The 18,437-nt window shown below is 42.4% G+C and overlaps 1 protein-coding gene across 3 annotated transcripts in view; it reads left to right on the top strand.

The window, feature by feature from the left end:
• The first annotated feature begins 717 nt into the window (after positions 1-717).
• CYSLTR2 (cysteinyl leukotriene receptor 2) overlaps positions 718-18,437 on the top strand; it is a 33,387-nt gene continuing 15,667 nt past the window's right edge. Inside the window, exons 1-2 of one of the 3 annotated variants that reach the window (XM_075489623.1) lie at positions 728-753; positions 12,557-12,665. The gene's annotated coding sequence lies outside the window, so the exon portion shown is untranslated. Of the gene's footprint in view, positions 754-12,556; positions 12,666-18,437 lie in introns of all 3 variants that reach the window. The other 2 variants (XM_075489615.1, XM_075489607.1) reach the window with 2 other exon arrangements.

Consider the following 18,437-nt stretch of genomic DNA (forward strand, 5'->3'; position numbering starts at 1 on the left):
AAGAAAAGGAGCTGTTAGCTGAAAAGAACTATTTTTTAATAATGTTTTTTATTACAAGGGTGATGTTGCTTTGTGAAGTCTGGACCAACTTTTCTATTGGTCTACCCACCCTGGCTAGCAGATTTTTGATTATATTGCTCTGCTAGTCAAAATCCTTATCTGTCACAAGGTTTTCTACAGCATGTGTCATTCAAAAACCCAAGTGCCCTCAGTAGAACTGGGATTTTCTGGCCTTTCAAGTGGGAGTGCTAAAAGAAGAAGGAGGATTTTGCAGCATACCTGAAGGTTAATCGCAGTTTGTATCATTGTGATTTCCTTCAGGATCTCATTCCCCATTGGCAGCCTTGAACTGAAAACATCTGTCTGTGACTCACTGTTTTGATTCTGAGATTTGTTTCAACAGCAAGCAGCTGCCTGGGTGGCTGTCCTGGTTTTGGCTGGGATAGAGTTCATTTTCTTCCTGGTAGCTGGTATAGTGCTGTGTTTTGGATTTAGGATGAGAATAATGTGATAACACACTGATGTTTTAGTTGTTGCTAAATAATGTTTACGCTACTCCAGGACTTTTCAGTTTCCCATGCTCTGCCAGGCACACAAGAAGCTGGGAGGGGACACAGCCGGGACAGCTGACCCAAACTGGCCAAAGGGCTATTCCATACCATATGACGTCATGCTCAGTATATAAACTGGGGGGAGTTGGACAGGGGGCAGCAATCGCTGCTTGGGGACGGGCTGGGCATCAGTCAGCGAGCGGTGAGCAATTGCATTGTACCTCACTTGTCTTGTACATTCTATTATTATTATTTTCTCTTCCTCTGCTGTCCTATTAAACTGTCTTTATCTCAACCCACGGGTTTTACTTTTTTTTCCAATTCTTTCCCCGATCCCACCGGGGTTGGGGAGGGTGAGCTAGTGGCTGTGTGGTGCTTGGTTGCTGACTGGGATTAAACCACGACAGTTGCGCAGGGAGGAGGTGACATTGCTGCAGCGGGTGTCAGTGCCCTGGACCTGATGCTTTTCTGCCCAGCTTCTAGGACAGGTGTTGCTCTGCACCTTCAATACCTCAATACCACAGCCTTGGTAATGCTGAGGGCCTGCTATTTGCAGCCCTGCAGCCTGCCTTGTACTCACAGCTCTGCAACCTCTCACTGAAGCTGTTGTGGCAGCATATTTCAGAGCTTCTAAAGCAGTGGTTTTCCCTTGTTGGCCTCATGCTCCTGTCATTTTTCATGCTCTTTTCATGGCTTTGCACCTGCAAACCCAGGTATTTTTATGATGGGTTTTCGCAGGAAACAACTACCACTGGCATGAGACCAACACCTTATTTCCCCTCTTTGTTACCTCTCATTTCGTAGATTTTTAGTTTACATTAGAGAAAACCAAAATATAGTTTGTAATAAAGTAGATAGAAGTAATTGAAACACTCAATAAATATTGTCCAATAATATACATGCACAGAAACTTAACAACCAGTAAATGTGCAGTGCTTGCACCTAATGGGCATATGCCCATCAGCACTAAGGGCATCGTGAAGGGGAACAAGTAGTAGGGTGTTCAAGTGAGTCCCAACTCAGTGTGTGTAGCTGTTGGGAAATAACACAATCATCATCGCTGCCACCCACCGCGCTAGATAGGAGACCCAGAGGAGGATGCTCATCTAGGTCCCCACCACTGCTTTTCCCAGCCGGTCACTTGGAGAGTTTTTACTTTCCCCCTCTCTCTCCCATGGTTTTTTTTTGTTTGTTTCTTCCTAAAGTAACTTTCAGCATTAGAGACGATGTAAGCCATCAGCTACGGACCCTGCAAATAAAACTGCACGTGCACCTCTCTGGACATGGGGAAAATTCAGTCTTCTGCCGTCCTGCAGTGGCCCTGTGGTGTCCTTAAAAATAGCCCACATGCTTCAATCATATGACATAACAAGACTCTGCGGTCTCTCTTTTGACATATATTATATAGAGAGAGAATACATGTGTATAGAAAAGGAAGTTTTGAGTTCAGACTGAAAATGGCTTCATTGAGGGATTTTATTCCTGAAGCCGCTTCAGCAAACAAAAGTAAGCAAAGTGTCATATGAACCACTGTACAGGTAACAACTTGCTTTCTTCCTTTAACTGGCTGGGACTTTAGCACACTCTGTACACATAAATGGAGATCAAAGAATGCTCACACCCACAGCTCACACAGAATTCAATAGATTACTGGAAAGGTTAAAAAACCCTTAATCAAATAGCAAATGGGAAAATTATATGACAAATAGGCATCCAAAGAACTCATTAAGAGATAGTGCAAGAACCAGCATGCCTGAAATTCTGCTCTCCCTATTCACACAAGACCAATTCACTTTGCAAGCTGATTGACACCTCTTGGAGAAGTAATTCCAAGTCAGTTTTTAGGTATTTTAAGTATTTTTATAACACAGTGGCACCTTTTTACAAACACACAAGGGAGAAGTCTGACCTTTTCAAAGACGAACTGAAGCTTCACTATGAACAGGTCTAATAGAGGCTTTGCCATCCCGTGGCTTGCAGTAAGTGAAATCTGTTAAGAAAAGCTATTAAAGCCAGCTACAAGAAGGGGGAGGAGGTTTGTGGCTAATGAATTACCCAATTTTATGTGAGGTATTTAAGCTTGTGGGCACTGTGGCTGCATGTGCAGGCACTCTGGCTGTATTTACACTGGTACCACGCTGCCGGCAGTACCCCAGACCAAACCCTGTGCCATCCCTGCTGTCCCAGTGCCGCCGCACACCAGGATGGCTGAGCTCCCCACTGCTGCCGGCAAGGACAGGCTTTCCAAGGCAGGACACATCTGGCACATCTGACCTTGCTCAGACCTTGCACCACTCTGCCAGGGCAACTTCTGCCTCAGTGCTGCTTCAGTGCCAAGGGACTCAAATTTACCTCACAACAGGTATGTGCCTGAAGAGATTTTATGCTTGAGTAGCTGCTGTTCATAGCCACAACCTGTCCTGGCTTGAACGTGTGTCATCACCCTTCCCACGTCTTGGCAGGGGCAGCCCAGATAGACAGGCCTTTGGGGCACAGAGTTTTGCAGCACATGGTCAGATTTGGAGGACAGATGGAGATAGAAAACCCAGACAAGAGCAATCTTAACAAGAAACCCTGATTTTGCCCTGGTGATTTCCCCTGGAGTGTGGGTTGGGTGTATGGGTGTCCGACTTCTCCTGCATGTCCCACCTGGGCAAGCGGGGAAGCGTGCATCTCTCTTTGGGGAGCCTCGTTGTGTCACGCCAGGGGCACAGTGAGGTCTGTAGCCATCAAAGCTTCTCTTGATATTACCTGTCTCCTGCTGAATTGCCCGAGGCAGGCTCCCCTTGTGTGCTCGGTGTCTGAGGATGCCAGACTGCACGCAGAGGCTTGTGTGGCTTCTGTAGAGCTTTCTCAGGAGACTGCCTGTGGGAGCCCTGGCTCTGCACACAGCTTCTGCGAGAGCAGAGGTGTTAAGCCTGGCAGCAGAAGCGGAAATAAAATGTGTGTTGCTTGACTCCATCTGCCTTGAATCCTGACTCGTTGCATTAGAGCTCCCAAATCCCACCCTGCTCCTTCCTTGCACCCAAGTATAATTCCCTGAGGACAGTCGTTCCCCGTCTCCCGTAGCCTAGGCGAGTGGTCTGTAGTGTCTGTGGGTGCTCCTGAGTTGTACTGCTTTTGTCTGAGGCTCGTAAGCTCCTTCTGTGGAAGAAGGCATTCAGGCCTTCACTCTATGCCAGAAGTCCTCAGTGTGCTGGTGATTTGGGCTGTGAAGTCTGCGTTACCTCATGGCTAGCTGCTCTTGTTCTCTCTTCTTCTGTGACGGGAGGAAGCCACCTCACTGAAAACAATGATCTTGTACGCTGAGGCACAATATGAGCTAATGGGGATGGAGTGAGCCCTTCCCAGGACTTCCAAAATAAGTTAGGGATTAGATTTTTACTCAGAAGCCTTACCTAGTTTTTGTCAATGGTGTTGGTAGACACTGGACAAGAGGCACACTTGACTTTTAGATATAACATGGACAGCTTGGACTAAATTTACTTTCAAACATTGACATTATAATGTTCTTCAGAAACTGCATGATGGTAACAATCCACTCTTAAAACCAAGAAAGAAAAAGTATACAATGGCAACTGGAAAGGTGAGGAAGTCAACATCTTTTCTGAGACAAAAACAAAACATGTAATAGCTGCTAGGATATAATGCACTTACTGACCAGGTCAGGAAAATGAGAGTTCTCGGGACTACCCGAGTAATCCAAAATCATTTTAGTCTGTCTGTTCAATTCATCAGAATTAACTGCAGGTATAAATAATTTTCTTTTTAATTTCTGGTTCCTGTAGAGGGTGTTGAAGTGCTTCTTAATGAAGTCTCTGCTTATGTTTATTTTGCTGGTTCATAAAACTGCAGATACACTAAAATGCATCTCCTGAAATCATAACCCTGCTTCCAGTTCGTTGCTCAAATCAGCATGGAGAGTTGTTTTTCAGATTTTTTTCCTTTGTCTACATGGAGGTATTATTGAACTGGAGACCTGAAATGCAAGGAGCACTGTATTAAGAAGTCCGCTGTCCACATTTTTGGCCCTTTAAAATTGAACTGCCACAGTCTAGTTTCTTTGGAGCACTCCAGCTCTGCTGGGCTATTCAGTTCAGGGGGCTGCAGCACTGCTGGGCTCCTTCCTGATACTAATAGAAAGCACTGGCTTGAAGACTGTCCCTTCTGACAGTCAGGGACTTGTCACCTCTCAGATCATCCTTGACATATAATCTCTCATCCACAATAAAACCAGCAAAGCCCATCACTCTTCATTGACACCTGGCAAGGGGAGAGAGCAAACACGTAGCGAACCTTTGCGACACTGTCCTCGAGTCTCGCTGTGATGGCTTGGGAGCTGATGTGCTGGATGCAGCATAACAATTACTTGCAATAGAATTGTACTGGAGGGATTATTTAAGGTGCCGTGTAATTTATCCATAGTTAATAACCAGAAACACATACATTAAAAAAAAAATACTGCATTTGAGAATCAGTGTTCCTTTGCCTTAACTAACACTTCTGTGTTTTGCAGTCTTCCAGGTCTTTTGTAAAGCCCTAGACACTTCAGGTAGGCAGTGCTGTTACTGATACATCAGAGTGGGGGAAGAAAGCGCTCTAAGTGAAAACTCTTCTAGATACTTCCCTAAATAGATACATTTTAGCTGTTTCTTGATATTTTCCAGACTTGTTTTCTATACCTTTATGAAGGTCACTGCTTAGTAGAAGTTCCTTCCACCAGTAGACTGGAAAGGCAAACTCTACAAAGTGCCTCAAACATTACTTTCTTCTGGCATACGATCATAATGAGACAACAGCCCAAACATTTCAAAATTAATAACCTTACCTTTTATTCACTTTAATGATTTTCTCACTAGCAAGGCCATGATATTCATGTGTACCAGAAATGAATGCATCTTGATTCACTTCAAAGAACCTCTGTTACTGCATAGGTAACAGTTGCTTACTGCATAGGTAAGTAATTTTGCCTTAAAAAGAGAACTTTTCCTATTTGGCCATGCATACACTAGACATCTGTAGAGTTTTAGCTTTCTGATTGCTTAGATCAAAGTCATTAAGCTGATTCCTGAAGGCTTTTTGTTGCTTTTGCTAGTAAGTTGCTAAGGACAACCAGCCTTCAAACAAAAAACATCCAGGTGGATTTCACTAGATAAAGATTTGGTTTAGCGTAGGTAGCCCAGCTCCTCACAGTCAGATGCACTCTAAAATAACTCAGGCTAGTCCTTCAGCTTCTTTTGGGAGTTTTGCAATAATTTATGTAAGCAAGCCATTTGCATCTTGTAAACTTGGCTGTGTGCACATACCCTGATTAGTGAAATATCACTCCATCACCTGACAGAGGTGCAGTCACAAAGACGAGACACGGAAGTGTCAGTTCAAGCCTTGCTCTGGAGTAAAAATGAATGTTACATAAATAAAATACCTGGTCTTTCAGACTGGAGAGCCAAAGATGGGTGGGTTGTAAGACCAGCCATCACTTTCCTTTGTGCACTTTTTGCTAGTACTTCTGGGATACCTTAACTCACCCCAGCTCCATAGGTTACCTTGGCTCAGGCAAATTATTCTTTAACTAGACTCCAAGCAGCCCCCTATGCCAACAGATAAGTGTTTGTGTATCACCAGAAACAAAGTGTAAACAGGCACCCTTTATATTAACTGGAATATTGTCTATCGGTATTCTGATATTGTTGTTTTCTCTACTGCAATGGAATCAAACAAGGTCGTAGCCCTGATGGTGTTCTCTGCACATTCGTTGCGCTGCGGGTAAAAGGGAATAGGGACTTACTGGCTAATTTGTTCATCACCAATGATCTGAGGTACAATTTAGTAATGCCTCCCACAAAACCAACTCCTTTGGCAGAGTCTCTCTTCTCCTGGACATCTCCAGATAGATTTTCTCTCTTTTGCCTTTAATGGGAAATGTTTCAACCCCTGTTACTGCTGAATCAGTATGCATGCCCTGCCAAAGTGGCAGTGGTTTTGTAAAATGTCTTTGTAATCTACTCCTTGGGCAAGATATTTGTACTAAAAATAGGAATGCTCGGTTCCTTACAATTAGTGTTGGTGTCTTTGCTCAGTAGGCAATTGTTAGTATATTTTTCAATATCTTTTCCCTGCTTCAGGAGCCACCCTGTCGTGGTTTAACCTCAGCTGGCAACTAAACACCACGCAGCCGCTCACTCACTCCCCCCTGTTGGGATGGGGGAGAGAATCGGAAGAGTAAAAGTGAGAAAACTCGAGGGATGAGATAAAGACAGTTTAATAGGCAAAGCAAAAGCTGCGCATGCAAGCAAAGCAAAACAAGGAATTCATTCACTGCTTCCCATGGGCAGGCAGGTGTTCAGCCACCTCCAGGAAAGCAGGGCTCCATCACACATAACGGTGACTTGGGAAGACAAACGCCATCACTCTGAATGACACCTTTTCCTTCTCCCCCCAGCTTTCTATGCTGAGCATGATGCCATATGGTATGGAATAGCCCTTTGGTCAGTCGGGGTCAGCTGTCCCAGCTGTGTCCCCTCCCAGCTTCTTGTGCACCCCCAGCCTCCTCGCTGGTGGGGTGGGCTGAGAAGCAGAAAAGGCCTTGACTGTGTGTAAGCACTGCTCAGCAATAACGAAAACATCCCTGTATTATCAACCCTGTTTTCAGCACAAATCCAAACCATAGCCCCATACTAGCTACTATGAAGAAAATTAACTCCATCCCAGCCAAAACCAGCACACACCCTAAATTGTTTTTGTGGCCAAGGAGCCTTTCCCTCAATTCAGATCTCTCTGTTTTCTCATGAACTGATTTTTTATTTACTCAGAAATCTGCTGTTTACCAACCAGATAGTGCTTTGACTCTTGACCTGAATCTTTGAATTACCAGAAAAGATGAGTCTGCTATAATAGGTTTTAGTCATTCCTATTCTTCAGCTCATTTCCCGGATCTATTGCAATTCCCATGGCTACAGCTATACTATGCTGTATAATAACCGTGCTGAACCATTCTCTCACATTGAACTGAACGGCCCAGGTCCATATTGCAAAGCTTTGACCCCTTCAATCTTTCTGACCCTCTGTCTTTTCCAAACAACCTATTGCAATGACCCTGGTAGCTTCCAAATCATGCATTGAAATTGGGAGAGCACGGGTTCGCACTCCCAGTACCAGATTGTTTTAACCATTTAACACTGTAGACCATCTGGGAACATTTCTGGTGACTAAGAACATATCTGGGTATGTGTTATTTCACTCTTATAATTGTAGCCTGTATTTCTTAAAATATTTGTTTCATAGACTCTCACTCTTCCCAGGGATCTCTATTTGTCAGATTTCCCAGTGGGGATTTTTGCCGTACATAACACTTAAGGTTTACATTATTTTCTACTGTAAATACTACTCTGGTTTACTGCTCATCTCAAATCTTAAAATCACAGAGGCACTGGTAATTGCTGTCAGAACCTCCTTGTCCTTGTATTTGAGAAGATCCGAGGGATGGCTTTCAGGGGGCACAATATGCTGATGACCCTGTTGCCAGTCTTCCCCTGTCTCAGAAGCTGAGGATATTCCTTTGCTCACTGGATTCCCCCAGTGTACCCAGTCCTGTCCAGTTTCCATGCGCCCCTGCTGCCAGCCAGGAGCCAACACCAACGTCCAGCATGTGGTGGTGGAGTCAACATGAGGGGACGATTTCCTTACCTCTCCAGTGACTCTGTCTTTGCTTCTCTCCCCACTGGGCATCACGTTTTGTTGGGACCTCCTTTCTCCCGCTGCACAGCAGCTATCCTTCCCTGCTAGTCTCTGCCTAGCTGCTATTTTCTTGCTTCTGTCTATCTGTTGCAGACTATCTTTGATGATACACTTCCAACAACTGGATGAAATTTGTTAACAAAACCATTCTTTCATTTGTTTCTTGATTTAAGAGGTCACCAACAACAATTTACATGCCTTGGGTCATGTCCTCCTGGGGGCTGAATTTTACCTGTGCAGCAATCAGATGCTCAAACCCAGGACAACCTTCAAAGGACCTGACTCTTCCTCCTTATGAATTAATCTGGGCACCAAAGGCCTCATCCTCTCCCAGGACTATTTTGAATGATAGTATCCAAGGTTTTGCCAAGCCCAGCTTTACCAGTCTAGGGCCCTGGAGAAGAAACTAGCATTTGAAATCTCAATATTCTTTCATAGCTGTGTTAGCAGCAGTCCACCTCTTTCTATTGCTGTTTGCATTTCATTAATACTTTTTGAAACATAAGTGGGCATCATTGCTATGAATAAACCATAATTCCTACAAGAGAATTCCTCATCTCTGTCAGATCAGGTCTTAGTGTTGATCTGTGTACTTTGCTGTTCAGCCTGTCTTTATCTACTGATTAGTGATGCCACTGGAAGAGATCTCTGCCTACCTCCTGTGCCCTTCTAGTTACAGTCTGACAAGCAGTAAACATGTCTGAATTAATAATCTTGTACTATTTTAAAAAAAAAAAAAATCCACCCTTTTCCCTTGATTCCTTTTGCCTCTTGCTGCGCTTCATGAAGACCCCTTGCAGCCTTTCAGAAATCTCTCTTAAAATTTCCTCGTGGCTATCCTCTGTTTTCTTCCGTGGAGTTTTAACCTCACTTAGGAAGACATTTCATTTCCAGCACAGACCAGGTGTGGCCTGCTAGTGCTTCTATAAAAACAGATTCTCCTGCATCAGACATGTATCTTTCAGGTTAAAATTAATCCCCTGGTCTTTAAGTTAAGGAATTAAGTCCTTTATTAAGTCCTTAAATAAATCCTTCAGGAGTAACTTAATACTGAAATATTTCTGCCTTAAGGTGGAAACCACAAGAAGTTGAATCTTTTTCCAGGGGTGCCCTGTTATTGTTGTATTTCCCTTCCTCATCAGAAAGAAGTAGCTGCCTTCCCCGCCTTCCGTCCCTCAAGTCATATATCCCAGAATTAGGCTGCTTGCATAAGGTTAACCCTCTGGAGGCAGAGATATGTGCCATAGGGAGGAAAAACTGTAGCAGTGGTAAGTTTGATCATCACTCGTATAAATAGCTAAGCTTATAGCAGTGACTTGCTTGCCAAGTGAACCTCAAAATGCATCTGAATCATGTTCTAGGAAATACCAGAGACGTGTTGGTACTTATGACCTATGTTTGGTAGGAAGCTGAGTATCGAGATCTCTTTGGCTGTACTGTCCAAAATGCTCCTGGCACCTTGTGCAAGACCAGAAAGAGGCAGAGCTGTAATTCCAACAATTGCCTGAGATAATGGAATAAAGGGGAGGCATAAAAATTCCTTGGGAACAGAGGATACTTCTAGAGTAAAGGGAGCACCTACCAGACAGATGAACCTCATTTGAACCATAAGGTAATCATGCTGTTGGCACTTAACTTAAGAAGGTCACAGATCAGTATTTAAATAGAAATGCGCGTGGTTCAAGAGGTAGCATCCAGTAGAGGAAAAGTCATGGGAACTCTGTGTTACTGAGTAAATGCAGGACAGAATATTGCAATATTCAAACAGGAAACGTGGAAGAACAGCTAAAGTCTGGAAAATGGGACAGAAAGACTAGAGTGGAAAATTTCAATGAGGATATCAGTATAATAGGTATATTAGAAACCTGATGGGACTCATGATGATACGGGACGCAAAGTATTCTTGAAAGATGAGGAGACCTGCGCTGATGGAGGAACTCTGCTCTGTGTTACAGAAGAGTTGCATCATGTTAACTGAGTGTTCACAAAGGAACATGGAATCTGTGTGGACTGAAATCCAGGTTTATGAAGGAAAACTATAGTATTAACATGTCATATTATATTATCATATTATGAGTGTGATTATAGTCATATTTTCTAGTATATTATTGTTATTACATAATATTACATTATAAAATTACAGAACATTTGTGGCTGGCAGGCACCTCTGGATATTGTCTAGTTCAGTCCCCCTGCTTGAGGCAGGGTCAGCTGGAGTAGGTTGCCCAAGACTTAATGAAGCAACAATATTAGTGTGTAGTGACTGTTACTGTGGAAGAGCCATTTTGTAGTCGTGACCATGATGTACTTGGATCTACAACATTTTCAGGATGAAAAGAAGCAAGAAAGCTCAAAGAAACAAGTAAAACCCCCTTACAGCTGTTAAATTTTACAAAGGGGAACTATACAAAAGTGAGGATGTTTATTAAGAAGGTGTTTACAAGGGCATTGAATCTCTGCACACAACTTCGGGACCAGTTAAGGGTACCATAGTGGAGGAACAAAGCAAATGCTGTCTGCTAATTGAAAAACATTTGAGAAGGCACAGAAAGAAGGCAGCATAGATAAACACCATTGAAAGGAATGCTATTAAAAACAAGAAGGCTTCCTTTGAACAGCTGAAGTCATGCCCAAATAGGGTGAATGGAATGACCTGTAAGCTGTAATTAAGTGCAAAAATGTAGCAAGGAAAGCCAAAAAAACCTTCCTAAAACCCCCCAAAATCCAAATAATCCCAGAAATTATTTACTAAAAGCTGTTAATAAATCCTAAAACCACATCAGGAGCAGAAGCCTGTCAGGGGTTAGTTAGGGTAATTCAATGGTTGAAGTGTGAAAGATGCAGAGAAGGAAAAAACACAGACAGAAAAAACCCATATATTCGTACTTTTTGGATCTGTCCACTGAGGAAGAGCTTGGATAGCCCTTCTTGCAGAGGACTTATCAGTGGACATGTCTCAATTTTGACTAAAAATGTCTTGGAACAAACAAACAGAATTAACATTAATGAGTCCCCATTAGTTGATGATTTTTATCCAAAGTGCACCAAAGGAGCTCCAGGTAGAAATTGCTGAATTTCTCACTGTAATGTATAACTTTGCAGTTACAGCTGTCTTAGTACTGAAGGAATGGAAGATAGTTAATGTGAAAAATTGAATCACTAATTCAGAAACCTGGCATGTGTACTAGGCAAATTACTAGTAACACTATTAAAGAACCATTGAGAATTGGTGGATAGATGCATAAACCAGACATAGCGAGGAAGAACTTTTTTGTAGCGAGGAAGATCTTTTACAATGGGAAATTGTATCACACAAATATATTGGAGTCCTCTGAATGAAAAATCATGTGAATAAAGGAGATCTGGATTCAGCATACCTGGCGATGATCAAAAGAGATTAAAGAATCTAAATCTAAAGAGACCTTTAAAGCAATTGAGCAGCTATTGGATAGAAGGGAAGATCCTTGTGTGAATAATCAGGAGACAGAGGGTAGAAGCAAATGATCAATTTTTAGAGCAAAAAGAGATTGCTACTGGTGTGTTTCAGAGGTCTTTCCTGGGGCTTTATTGTTCCACATAATTAAAGAATCTAGAAAAGAAGGTAAGAAGTGAGGAGATAAAATTTGAAGATGATATGCAGAGTACTTTGCTATTCTGCAGAACAGCAAAGATGAGGGTTGACTGTGAAGAACTGCAAAAGCACTGTGCGAGTATGAGTAACAGAGCAATTAAATGACACATGAAACTTAGTAGAGACAGATGCAAAATGATGCACATTAGAAGCCTCCTTGTCCAGCAGTTTTACCTTTATAAATAAGATGGGGGGACTCTGAGCTGCATGCTGTCTCTCCAAAATGAGAGCTCATTGTATGAAGACCTCAGCTTAATGTTCAGGAGTAGACAAACCCCCCATGTTACTATACCACTGTGTAAATCTATAGTGCATCAGTGTTTTTAACATTCTGTGCAGCATTGAGCTCCCCTGCTCAGTGGATATTAATTCAGATAGAGTTTAGGGTGAAAAATGACCAAGGTGTGCAACCCAGCTTCCATACACAGAATGAGTCTGTAGGCTGGGACTCTTCAGCCTGGCAGAGAGATGACACGGGGATGTGGCAAAGGTCTACAAAACCACACGTGGCCTGGAAAGGGTGAATACACATTGACTGTACTCACATCGAGTTTGGAAATAAAAGAAAACCTTTCACCTTTGGTAATGCCAGAAAGCTGTATGTTGTCTTCCAAATGCACCACTGTTTTCTGTCCAGGATCAAGGGGCCACCAAAAAGTCAGTGGGAGCCAGATTCAGAATAAACAAAAGAAATTCTCTCTGCTAAAAATAGTTGCAGGTGGGAGAATACTAAGGGCAAGTACCATGTAAGTTTGACTTGTTCCTACACTTCTCTGTCAGCCCCTGTTGGAGATAGGATGCTGGCCTAGCTAGATCCTCCTTCTGAATCAGTCAACTGTTTCTTCATGTGTAGGAAGAAACAACTTTTCCCTGCTCTTTTTCAATACAAGTAAGGAGTACCAAAGAAACCTAGCAGGCAGCAGGTTCAAAAAAGATGAAAGGATGTTATTTTCATGCAGGTAGTTCTAATGTACATATATACATATCTAATGTACATGATCTAATTCTGCAGCAAATATTTTCCATGATACGTACTTCTGCAAAGGAACACTTCTGTGCAAGATGTTGTCGTTGCCAAAGGTTGACACGGACAAATTCATTGAAGGAAAACCCATCAAGGGTTATTAAATCTCCAGGCAGTTTTCCTGCAGCAAATCCTTAAGCAAGAATTGTTGACAGCTGAAAGACTGTTCTGGGGAAGCATCACTACATACTTGACTTTTTATTGAACTGCTCCACAGGCGTCCTTGATTGGTCCCTGTCACAGGCAGGGTGCCAGGCAAAGTGAGCATTTTGACTGACTTTGTGTGGCCTTTCTTGGTATCTGATTTTCTCTTGCAATAATGTGAAGAACGTGTGTGTACATCTGCAGGTTTGATCTTCCAAAACCTGACCTTCAGGATAAAGCTTTTTATTTTTTTTTTTTTTAAAACAGCCAACTGACCGCAGTATATTGGATACATCAGCTCTTTTATTTTCACCTCTGACACCAGAAAGACCTTTTCCCCAGGCACACACAAGTGACTGAGATGCAAGTCTAATTCTTATTGTATAGCTTATCATTCTGCATAATTTAAATAAGGCTACCATTGTGCACTACCAAGATGGTCACTGCTTTCTAGCTATGAGTTGCTAGTGAACATAAGCATGGCCTGATGGTCACCCAATAGTGTGTTGATACATATTGGCCAGCTCTTCATCACTAGTTCCATTTTTTTTTTCTTCCATTGAATAGTTGCATAAAGGGAAGCAAAATATTTATATTTCTATGGCTATGGCCTGCAAACATTGTGTTTTGTAGCTCAAGAAACAGTCAAACATAATTTGGATGGTATCTTTATAGATGCGAATCCTAGCTGTGGCTAAGATTTCTTATGCTGACGCAAAGGAAGCTTTCATTTTAAAATATTGTGTTAGCTTTACTACGATTTGCCATATCAAACAGAAAAGAGCCTCTATTGCCCGTTTGCAAACTCTTGACATAGTAAAATTGTGCTTTCAGCTTTTGGCTAATTTTAGCACTTTAGTCTCACAATTCCAGTTCTAATATGTTTCAGCAGTACAAGTGATGGATCTGTACACTAGAGAGAGGAAAAATGAAAAACAGAAAACATCCCTAAACTGGGAGCATGCAGTTCCCACAGCCAATTTACTTACATTAGCAGATGTTTTCAGTCATTGCCTGTCAAAGGGAAGCAGAATTTTCTAGGGATGTATCTGGAGGATATTCTGTATAATGCTGCTGACCCTACTGAAGTATTTAAGCTTTGCAGAGGTGCAAGCAGAGGATACTTAGACCTAGGAAGTTTGCTTGACAAAAGGGAACCACACTGTTGTACTGATATGTAGAAACTGCTCTATTACCTACAGAGGTTATAGTGACCATGCTGGATTATTAAAAAAGAAAGTAAGACATGATACTATTGTTAAATTAGAACATTTGGGTTATTTGCTAGAATTGCTTTTGATTAGTGGTGAAATGAAAGGTTTAAATTATAATGTAATGATGCTAATACAATATAAGTGCTCACACAAATTCGCTGGAAGTAATTTAGTGAGCTCATAGGACTTATACTTACTATCCTACTGAATGCACTTAAGAGATGCCTAGGAAATTAAAGTGTAGAACAGAGCAAATGAAGTGCAAAGGACATATTAAAGGTGTTGTTCTTTGGAGCTTTCCTCGGAGTGATGTTTTTTAGAGACTGCATCATATAGTTCTATCAAGTCATGGTAAGATCCAAAAGGTAAATAGTTGCCTTGATTTTAAAGCATGTTAACTTTATCTTGTTTCCTCTTTACATAAGCCCGTGACTTTCTGTAATAACTTTAACATCACAAAATAACCTGGCAAAGTTTGACCATCTCAAACAGATGCGATGGGCCTCAGTCCCATTCCTGTCCTGTGCATGGGTACTAGTGATTGTAGCAACTAAGAAAAATTACATTTCTCAGCACTGAGAAATGCAAAAGATCAGTTTGCTGGTCAGAGGCATCCTCCAGCTGACTAGAGAACATTTACACTGGTAAGAGCCTTCCTTACCCCACCATGATGCCACACACACCAGACGTGTGGGTCAGGGGTTCCAGCAGACTTGAGAGGGGACCTCTGGGTTTGCTGAATCTCTCCCCCCATCTGCTTGGCAAGTGATGTTCTCATCGTAGGGAAATTGAAGGTCTCATTGTGGGAAAGTGCGAGATTTGTGTGAAAAAAGCTGTGAGATTTCATCTGAATTGGAAATCTGCTGATGGCCTGCTGTGTGTTTTGCCTCCCGTCTCTCAGCCAGGCGAGACGTTGTTAAAACCAGTCTAGCACGCGGAAAGCAAGAGCGAGGAGCAATGTGCTAGGCAAACACAACCTTAACCTGGGAATCCAGTATCACCCTTGCTGCTAGCAAAGTACAGCACGACGCCATGGAAAAGGGATGGTTATTGAATACGTCACCAGTAGGGCAGACTACACAGACCCTTACCATGGGAACCACTTCATCTGCTTGGGGATATGGTTTTTATGGTGGTACAACACAGATTTAAGACCTGATGGAGCCATGCAGGCAGATGTTTTGGCCAGTGTCCCCACTTTGGTGTGGTTTCTGCTTTGCAACCATGAAAGCGTGCTAGCTGAGCTCATAAGATGCCTGTGTAGAGGGGAGGAGACTTCCTTCCATTCACCAAATTCACTAATTGTATAAACCATACTAACACTTAGTCCCCTCGTGGCCTGGAAATTTGACAAATTCCTTGTCCTAAAATTAGCTATACCAAAGCTTCATTTGCCTGGTTCTGTGAAGAGTCAAGCAGAGCTAATCGTGGCATAGAGAGTGAGTCCTACTGCAGCTAACTAGGGCTGGAAAAAGTACATTTTCATTGTGTCATTCTTTTTAATGAGAAGTAAAATAAGAGTTGATACAGGAGATCCTGGGCAAGAGAAAGCTTTATTATGTATAAAAACTTCTCTACTTTTCCCCCAGTCTATTATGTGAAAAATGAGTCATATTTTTGACAGCAGCAGATAAGAAAAGTTGTGGCTGAGGGACCGCGAGTACAAAGAGAGGCAGATGGATGGGTGTTGGAACATGCTGAACAAACAGCTTCATTTTGTTTATTCTCTTCTAAAGTGCTCAGTCACTGGGTATTGGGAATGTTGCATAAAACTAAAACCATTGTGCTAATTCTTCTCTGGTGGCATGCTCCGGATTTCAAGAGAATTACAGCTTTGGTCTTGTAACAACAACAACAAAGCGGAAGAAACATCTCTGCCAAACAAAACTGAATTAAATCGTGTATTTCCCTTTATTTTCTTCCTGCAGCAAAAGACCAGTTAGCCTCTGCCCAGCTTGTTCTCATTGTACTGATGATTCTGAAAGCAAAACATGAGGTAGTTTAATCAAGACGGAGTGAACTATCTCCCTGTTTTGCTGTAAAACCCCATGCAAGCTTGACTGACAGTCACCCGGTTGCGTAGCCAGCCCATGTCAGGCTGCTCAGACCTTTCCAGACTGGTCCCAAGCACTAGTTGTGCTGGTGAACAAGGTCACTTGATGACAACCAACCCCAAAGATGGGTGTGGAGGTGCCCCTGGACTTGGTGCCTGGGCACATGTGGGGTGACAGCACACCCTGGGCTTCTCTTGTCTTCTGCAAAGAAACTCAGAGTTCAGACTTAAATGTCTAAGGTAAAGGGCAACGATTGCATTACCCAGCTCAGCATGGCAGCTTCCCAGTGCACGGCAGGGTGGGATGTGTGGGCGATGGATTTCCCTTAGCACTGAACGATCCTGGCCCTGTAACGGTGGAGGAACCCGCTGCTCTGCAGAACTTCCCCTTCCTTCTCCCACCTTTGACACCACCACATCCAGCCCTGCTCAGACCGTCTTGTTTTCAGTATATGGCCATAAAGAGGATTTCACTACGTCACATCACAAAAGCATGTAGTCTGTGACAGAGATGAGCTTAAATTCTCCTTTTTATCTGGAGGGACACTGGTTGCAAACTAATTACAAAAGAAATATGTAATCCAAGCAATTTTCAAGGCTGGAAATTTCATTTATAAATGGACATTTTTTACAACGTATTTATGACCCATCACAGACACTTAGATATTTTCCTAAAATTCTAAGTAAAAAACTGGGACAAAAGTTCATGTTATTATCTTCTTCAAAATCACATATCTAGACTATATGATACTTTAAAATACTAAAAAATATCAAACAGCACACAATGCCCTAAACCATTTCCCAAAGCCAATAGAATAGAAAATGTGGCCACTGAGATCTAACCCCACCTGAGTTTTATCTGAAGAAACATCGTTAAAATCCAGATCGAGGACAAAAATTTAAACTTATTTTTTGTGTCAGCTGTGGCCAGTGCCTGGAGGAAGAACCTCCCACGTGCTCTGGGGAGAGGGACCTCCGGCAGATGAAAGACATCAGCCTCAGATGAAAAAGAACAGGCAACTAGTGTCCCACACTTCTTCCCATGGCTCCCTAAATTCTGGCCAACACAGTTTAGCCTTGACACTCGAGTTCAACCTTTTAATCAAGCATGTGTACATACATATGCATTTATATTGCAAATACACATGCCCACAAATGGGTTCTCTGTAAGTGCTTGCATCTGAATGCACTTTTGTGAGTGCACGTGTATAAATGCATACATGCAGCTGCACTTATACCTGTTGTATATGGACGTACACAACGCCCCCCACATACAGAGAGAGCATGAAATAGCACTGGAAATGCATTGGATAAGAAAGCAAAGGGACTACAGTAAAAAAAGAGAATTGCATGAAGATGCTGGGGTTAGGGAATGGAGCTGCAGTGAGGCACATTGTTGTCTGATAATGTTTTTGCTAAGTTTTTGCGATGGTTACATTGATATGAAGGTGGGTTTGGTGGTAGTTGGAGTTTATGTGGAAGGACTTGCAGGTTGTATCTTACAGTGGTGTTTAGCCACTGGATATAAGATGCAGAGCACCTACATCTGGTCCTTCTGATTTTAGAATGATGATGTTGGTTTTTATCCAGCTGTTGGGTCAGGGGTATTGTAAAAGAGTCAGCAAAAAGAGAAGAAAGGAAGCTTGTTTTTCTTCGAGTTTCTATATTTATATGAACGTAGAGTTCAGCATAATAACCCAGGATTGCAGAACATTTAACATGGGGTAAACACAGACCAAAACACAGAGCTGTGTGCGTGGGGAACTCTAGATTGCATACATGTACCAACACACACAAATGACAAGTCTTTAGGAGACCAAATCTTAAGACAGAGATAACTGGATTCATTGCCAAATCCTTCAAATTCTGCACTTTCATTAGCCCATCAATTTGCAGTCCTGTGATGTCTAACACACAAACCAGAAATAAGAAAGGTTACAATTGCAGACTGTGCAATTATTCAAAATGCATAATGCAAGCAGAAAGTCCCTTCAGCATCATGGTGGTTATTGCTAGCTAGAGAAATGGCTGCAGAAGAAGAGAGAGAAAGATTTAGAAAGGTAGGCTACACAGAGAAGTAGAA

Source organism: Mycteria americana, chromosome 1, assembly GCF_035582795.1.
Source record: "Mycteria americana isolate JAX WOST 10 ecotype Jacksonville Zoo and Gardens chromosome 1, USCA_MyAme_1.0, whole genome shotgun sequence".
NCBI classification, from domain to species: Eukaryota; Metazoa; Chordata; class Aves; order Ciconiiformes; family Ciconiidae; genus Mycteria; species Mycteria americana.